Below are 7,883 nucleotides of genomic sequence, written 5' to 3'. Positions count from 1 at the left end.
CTGGATTCTGATCCTCTTTGTGGCCAATAGCACTCGAGAGCTTCTTCCGCACGTCCAGCTGTGGTTTTACACGTAGAGCCAGCCTCTCTGCATCCCCTCTGGGCTCCCCACCCCCACCCCCGCCTCTGCTAGCCACGCTTCTATTCCCGTCAAATCCGTGGTTTTTAGAATCCACACATGAACTTGTGACTTCCATAAACACACCCCCATACATAAAATAATACATTTCTTAGAGACTGGCATGACATACACCTGTGCCCTCGCCAGGACAGCTATGAGAAGAAGAAGGTGAGTTCCAGGACACTCTGGGCTACATTGTGAGACTTAGACATTGTGAGACTCTAGTTACTAACCAGCCCACTCTGCCCTTACAGTGTCCTCAACAAACGATTCAAACAACCAACAACAAAATAGGTAAGGGGACCGTGAAACATGTAAGGAGCCCAGGGACTTAAAGGAAGGTGCCTGAGGCACCAGATATTAAACCTCCCAGGTCTTACTGGTCAGTTCCCACAGCCCCCCAAGGATGGATAGATTTCCCTTCAACAATACAGAAGCCATGTTGGGACAGAGGTAGGGGCTCTGAGTAAAAAGTCTAGAAAACACTGAAGGGAGTTGGAGATAAAGGGTGCATGTGTTCCTTTATAGAAGCCCCTGAGGTGGCAAAGACCCTGGGTGGTATGTGGTCAGGAATACCAGTGTGGTCTGGGAAGAGGGAAACAATGCCTTCTGGTCCAGCAGCTGGGAAACTTATCTCAAGTTCCATTAAGGAGAGAGACAGAGCCAAATGTGTCAGCGGCCTGTGGCGTGGCCCTGACTCTAATGCTGAGCAGTGCTTCTACTTCAGGCCAGCCCCTTACTTTACTGTCCCTGACTTCTCATCGTATATTAATCAGCATTGCAACCTGCTGGGAACAGAGCACTCCCCGCCCTCCAGGCAGTGACAGGAGTGTTCCCACAGGTAGCCAGGGTGACGCTGGCAGCTGCATCCACAGCCCTTTGATGGTACTGGCAGAGTGGCTTGCTGTCTGCCAAGGGAGAAGGTAGGGCCCTGGGCCAGGATGTAAATGGACCTGAGAAATTCTGCAGGTTGAGCAAAAGGACATTAGCAATACATTTAGAATGGGAATCATTTGGCTACATTTCTTTTCTGGTTCTAAAAACAATGTTTATTGCATGACTTAATCTCATGCATTTAGGGTTTTTATTGTTACATGAAGATCAATGGAGACTCTTGCCCAGGAGTACGACTAATACAGACTCTGTGGACCCTTCAGTTCCCAAGCAACAGGCGGCAACACTATGCTATATGTCTCAGTGCAGAGCACACAAGAATGGTTCATGGTGGCTTTTTAATGTGTGTGTGTGTGTGTGTGTGTGTGTGTGTGTGTGTGTGTGTGTGTGTGCGTGCGTGCGTGTGCGTGCGCATGCGTGCTTGCTTGCTATGGGAAAATATGGATGTCAGAGAACAAGTTACAGAGTTGGTTCTCCCCTTCCATCATGTGGATTCAAGGGATTGAACTCTGGTCATCGATGTTAGTTGCAAGTGCTTTTACCCGCAGAACCGCTTCAGTGGCTCCCATGGTGCCCTTCTTTGGCCACGCGTATGTCCTTTCTTGGCTGACCGCCTTTAGTACACCTGCTCACATGTTCTCCGTTTGTTCAGTTCTGTCACTACATTCTGTCAGTGGAGATTAGCTTTCACTAGTATGGGTTTTTTTTTGGAGGATGTCTTAGTTAGGTTTCCATTGCTATGAAGAGACACCATGACCAAGGCAACTAACTTTACAAAAGGCAACATTCAGTTGGAGCTGGCTTACAGGTTCAGAGGTTATCACCAAGGCAGGAAGCATGGCAGTGTCCAGGAAGGCACAGTACTAGAAAAGGATCTGAGGTATCATCTTGTTCTGAAGGCAAACAAGAGAAGACTGTCTCACTGGCAGGTCCTCCTAGGAGGAGGATCTCTTCCACACACGGCCCGAGCACAGGACCTCAAAGCCCAGTTACACAGTGACACACTTGCTCCAACAAGGCCACACCTATTCCAACAAGGCCACACCTATTCCAACAAGGCCACACCTCCTAATAGTGCAATTTCCCATGAGCCAAGCTTATTCAAACCACCACAGAGGATTTTTTTTTAGGTTTTGACAATTTCATTTATGTGAACAATGTACCTTGATCACATCCAACCCAAACTCCCTATTTCACTCCCTGAAGCCCCCCAGTACTTCTTCCTCCCACCTTCACAACGGCTTCTTCCTCTTCTATGATCCACTGAGTGAAGTTTGAACGAGCATGGGTGTGAAACTCTTCTTCAGAGCAGGAGTAATCTCCCAACAGCCACACCCAAGAAGAAAACTGACTCCTCCTACCCCACCAATCATTAGCAGCCACCAATTGCTGATGGCTCCACAGGGATGGAGTCTCATGGGCCCCTCTCCCATTAGTACTGGAATGCTGCTGGCTTGATCTCCTGCAGGAAACCACAGCTTCAATGGGTTCAAGAGGACATGCCATGTCTAGAAGATGGCATTTCATATTGGAGGGTGGTTCTGATTGTTGAGTATATCTGTAGTTTGTTCCTTTTCATGGGCAAGTTGTATTCCGTAGGATGAGTGTGCTATAGCTTAACTATCCACTGAAGAACATTTGACCTGCTCTGGACCTACAGAAGACCTGCTCTGGACCTACAGAAGACCTGCTCTGGACCTACAGATGACCTGCTCTGGACCTACAGATGACCTGCTCTGGACCTACAGAAGACCTGCTCTGGAACTACAGAAGACCTGCTCTGGACCTACAGAAGACCTGCTCTGGACCTACAGAAGACCTGCTCTGGACCTACAGAAGACCTGTTCTTTACCTACAGAAGACCTGCTCTGGACCTACAGAAGACCTGCTCCAGACCTTCAGATGACCTGCTCTGGAACTACAGAAGACCTGCTCTGGACCTACAGATGACTAGGCCTATCAACATTCAAGCAGGGATAGGAGAGGGGTTCATGGGACCCCTATGTTCTGAAATATTGTCTCCCGGTGGATCTGGAGGGAATACAATCTTTTTCCTCAGTTGAACTACCAAACCCAAGTCTGAAGTCACATAGACAGCCTTTGTTATGAGTGGGTCATAAAACAAAACCTGAGTTCGGGAAAGGGACGTGTATGGAGGGAGAGAAGAGAGAGTGGGAGGTGGGTCACCAGAATGCAGTGTTACACACGTGTAAAACTGTCAAAGAACAAATCTGACTACTAAAAAAGAGTATCTGACTTACTTCCACTTACCATCTGTTACGAACAAAACTATGGTGTTAAATTTGGGAGGATCTACAACTTTATTTTTTTTTCTTTTCTTTTTTTTTTTTTTTCAGAGCTGGGGACCGAACCCAGGGCCTTGCGATTGCTAGGCAAGCGCTCTACCACTGAGCTAAATCCCCAACCCCGGGATCTACAACTTTAACTTGCCTACAATCTCAGCCTTAAGAGGCTGAGCCAGTAGGATTATGAATTTGAGGTTAGTGAAGGCTATGGAGGGAGGCCTTAAAATGAAAAACTCCCAAACCATAGAAAACAAACACGAAAATTATGTTTTTATAAAAGAATCTTTAAAATGAGTGATAAGGAATACTAAAGTCTCCTGTTAATCACCTCATCACCTTTTAATAATTTGAAAATGGTTTTTCAAAACATTTAATTACAATGCCTATAATTGGAGGATAGCTTTTTTTATATGTTATTTACTAATTTCACATCTATGCTTCTGGGCCTATGGGCACAAACTGCTTTACTGTAAACGACCCTAACAATCTCTGCATTAAAAAATATATACAAATTTAGCTCCTAAAATTTTTGTTTTACTTTGTGTGTATATTTGTTTTGGGGGGAGGGGTTAACACGCACCATGGCACATGTGTGGAGGTCAGAGGATATCATGTAGGAGTCAATTGTATCTTTCCACTGTGTGGGTCTCAGGGATCAAAGTCCGTTAGTCTGGCCTGCAGGTACCTTTACCCACTGAGTCATCTCACTGGCTCTAATTTAACTTTGAAACCTAAGATAAACCACGGCTGTGAAAGCTTACCTATATATCCCCTCTCGGACGACACAGATGAGCAACCTGTCCACATCCTCGCCACACCGGAGGTGGTTTTTTACACGCTGTTCCAGTCTGATGTGTGCAGAAAGCTGCTTTCGGATGGCCAGTGAATCTATGGAGATGTTCGCTTCGTGCTTCCTTTTCTGTGAAGTGGATATTTGCTATGACTAACTTTTATTTTGCTTGTCTATCTTGTCCTGACTTTAGAAGACACTTACATGTTCTGATCACCAACCCTCTGCTTTGTATGTAAAGATTTACTTCTTAGCTGTTTGTCATTTAATTTTCATTTATACTGTCTTTTATAATGTTTCAAAAATGCCAAATGGTAGTATTTTAATAAGATAATCCGAGCCACTCTTTTTGGTAACTATTACATTTTTGGTCTAATATTCTTTGTAAAATTCCTAGTGTGTCTTAGTTGTACAAAGCAGTGGATTCCTTAAGGGCCTCCTTGTTCAAGTAGATTTTGCACTCCAATCACTCTTCGCTATGCTCCTGTCCCACACCACCTCTCCCTGTTGCTAATCACTTTCCTATTCTGTGTGTATGTATATATGTGTATATGTGTGCATGCATGTACGTGTGTGTAGATGTCTGTGGTTTTATATGTATGAGTGTGTGCATATGTGTACGTGAGTAATATCTAGGTCCCACATATGACAGAATGTATGTGCTATTTGCCATTTTGAGCCTAGTTTACTTGCTATCGACATCTTTAACTCCACTTTCCTGAAAATGGCATAGTTTCTCCTTAAGGAAAAAACTCATTGTTCCTATGTTTCATATTTACTTTATTCATTTACCTGTGGCTAGGAATCTAGGTTCGTTCCAGAACTTGCTTACTGGGAACAGCACCACCCAGAGCATGGTCTGTCTCTGTGGTGTGCTAGATAATGTGGTTTTCTATTTTCATTTTTTAAATTAACTATTCCATTTACTTACATCTCAAATGATATCCCACTTCCCGGTTACCCCTCGACCAACCCCCATCCCACATTTACCCCCCTCCCCTTTGCCTGTATGAGGGTGCTCCCCCTCCCCCACACTGTCCTGCCCCACCACTCCAGCTTCCCCCTACGCTGGGGCATCAAACTTCCCCAGTACCAAAAGCCTCCCCTCCCGTTGCTGTCAGGCAAGGCCATCCCCTACTATATATGTATCTGGAGCCATGGATCCCTCCCTGTACACTCCTCGGCTGGTGGTCTAGTCCCTGGGAGAACTGGGTGGTCTGGCCAGCCTATGTTGTTCTTCCAATGGGGTTGCAGTCCCCCTCTGTTCTTCCAGTCCTTCCGCCAGCTCCCCCACTAGATTCCCTGAGCTCCAGGTATCCTCATCTGCATTGGTGAGTTGCTGGCCGGACCTCCTCCAGAACCACCATGCTAGGTTCCTGTCAGCAAGCACCTCTTGACCACGCTGTCAGCAAGCACCTCTTGACCACGGCAATAGTGTTGGGTTTGGTGTCTGCAGACATGATGGATCCCCAGATGGGGGAGTCCCTGGTTCCCCTTCAGTCTCTGTTCCATTTTTTTTTTTTTATCCCTGTTTTTCCTTTGGACAGGAACGTTTCTGAGTTTAAACTTTGAGATGGATGGGTGGCCTCATCCTTTGACCAGGAACCGTGCCTATCTCCTGGAGGTAGTCTCAACAGGTTCTATCTCTCACTTCTCTGTGGTACTCACCAATAAGTAGATATTAGCCCAAAAGCTCACAATGTCCATGATACAACCCACAGACCATGTAGAGCATAGACAGAAGGAAGACCAGGATGTGGGTGCTTCAGTCCTGTGTTGGGGTGGGGGGAGGACAATTGTGGGAGGTAGAGGGAAAGGGGAATCAGAGAGTGAGAAAGGAGGGGGAAGAAATAAGGGTGGCAGTATCAGGAACTGGAGGAGATATGAGAGAGGTACGGAGGGCCAGGAAATGGAACAAAGTGATGAGGAACTGGGGGCCCAGACAATAGGGAAACGCTAGGTTCTAGTTTCATTTTTAATAGAACTTCCGTTCTTAGTTTCCCAGGGCTCTAGTTTATATTCTCGGCTGCAGTATGTAAGAGTTCCCTTTTATCCATGTCCTTGCTAGAGCTGTTGCTGGGAATTAGTTGTTTTCTAATGATAGCCCTTTGCACAATGGTGAGGTGGAATTTGCATCTTCGGCTGGCTAAGACAAGGGAACAATTATCAGGCATCCTTAGACAGCATCTGTATGGCCCCCTTGGAGAAGCATCTGTTCATCTCATTTTCCAATTTAATTGTTGCACTGTTATGTTTTAGAAAATAATTTTCCGTGAGATATTTAGTCAGAGAAAATTTTCTCCCGCCCTGTAGGCTGCCTCTGCACTCTGTTAATTATTCCCTGTTCTGTACAAAGGTTTTCAACTCCACGCAGTGCCATTTTCCTGAGCCACTGGAGTCCTTTTCAGAAAGTCCTTGACATTTCCCCCTGGTAGTTTACACGTTTCCAATCTACTGTCCATTTTCTAACTAATCCTTATGCAGAGCAAAAAGTACAGTTTCATTCTTCAACATGTGATACTCAGTTCCTCGGCACAACTGGTTGAAGAGGGTGCCTTGCCTGCAGTTTTCTGTTGCCATTGTAAGAACCGAGTTGGTTGTAGCTGAGGGGACTGGCTTCAGGTTGTGCTGTTATAGTTGTTGGTCTATGTGTCCTTCCCCCACTCTGTTCCTTGCTTTCTTTGTTACTATGGTTTAAGATTGATCTTTTTGCTCGAGACCGTTTTGACTATATAGGGCATTTTGTGTTTCCACGTGAAATGCTTTTCCTTATTTCTGTGAACAATGTCACTGGACTTTTGATGGGGACTGCATTGAATCTGTGGATTGCTTTCAGAATTGTAGATTTTTGTTCGTTCTGACATGACATGAGCACGAGACATCGTGCATTCCAGCATCATCGTCCATTTCTTTCTTTGCTGTTCTAACATTTTCAGTTTAGTGGTCTTTCATTTCCTTCAGGTTGTTTTCTTTTGTTTTGTTTTTTACATCTACTGTGAATGGGTCGGTTACCTTATCTTTCTCTGTGTTTGCTATTAACATATAGAAAAGTTGCCTATGTTTTAAAGTTGATTTTGTTTCATTCTATTTTGCTCTAAGTGTTTTATCAGATTTAAGAACTCTCTGGGAGTCTTTAGGGTTTTTAAAATATAGGGTCATATCACCATACTAATACAAGGCCATTTACTTTCTTCTTTCCCTATTTGTAGACCTTTAATGTCTTCCCATTGCCTATGGCTCTGCCCAGGAACTCAAGCACTACATTAAATTAGAGTGGAGAGAGTGAACACCATTGTCCTGATGTTACGGGATATGTGTTCAGTGTTTCCTCACTTAGTATAATTTTTATTGTAGGTGTGTCATATAGAGCCTGGACTATGTTGAGGTATGACCCTTGTAGCCTTTGTTAGCTCAAAGGCTTTTATTATGAAGGATGGTGCAGTTTGCCGTTGCTGCCTCTATTGAGATGATTGCGCACATGCTCTCTGCCCTCAAGTCTATCTATGTCTTGTGCTATTACACTTATTGATCTGTATGTGCTGATTCATCCTTGTGCCCCTGGAATTAATCCAGCTTGGTCATGCTACATGATTATTACAATGTGCACTTGAATTAGGTTTGCAAGTATTTTATTGGGAATGTGTGTTCCCATGCATCAGTGATGCTATTCTATAATTATTCTCTCTTCTCCCACTACCCCGTGCATGTATGTGTGTGTGTGTGCGTGTGTGTGTGTGTGTGTGTGTGTGTGTGTGTGTTTCCCTTGCCTTTCT

At 44.8% G+C, this 7,883-nt stretch overlaps 1 long non-coding RNA gene across 1 annotated transcript; it reads right to left on the bottom strand.

The window, feature by feature from the left end:
* Positions 1-1,155: 1,155 nt before the first annotated feature.
* LOC134486455 (uncharacterized) lies at positions 1,156-6,116 on the bottom strand. Its single transcript, XR_010065411.1, has 3 exons — positions 5,779-6,116; positions 4,082-4,239; positions 1,156-1,907 (listed from the first exon to the last, which is right to left on the bottom strand). It is a non-coding gene; the product is annotated as an uncharacterized LOC134486455 (long non-coding RNA).
* Positions 6,117-7,883: the final 1,767 nt, after the last annotated feature.

Source organism: Rattus norvegicus, chromosome 3, assembly GCF_036323735.1.
Source record: "Rattus norvegicus strain BN/NHsdMcwi chromosome 3, GRCr8, whole genome shotgun sequence".
Classification (NCBI taxonomy): domain Eukaryota; kingdom Metazoa; phylum Chordata; class Mammalia; order Rodentia; family Muridae; genus Rattus; species Rattus norvegicus.
The sequence above is the reverse complement of the archived record's forward strand: the minus strand, read 5'-3'. Positions and strand labels throughout refer to the sequence as shown.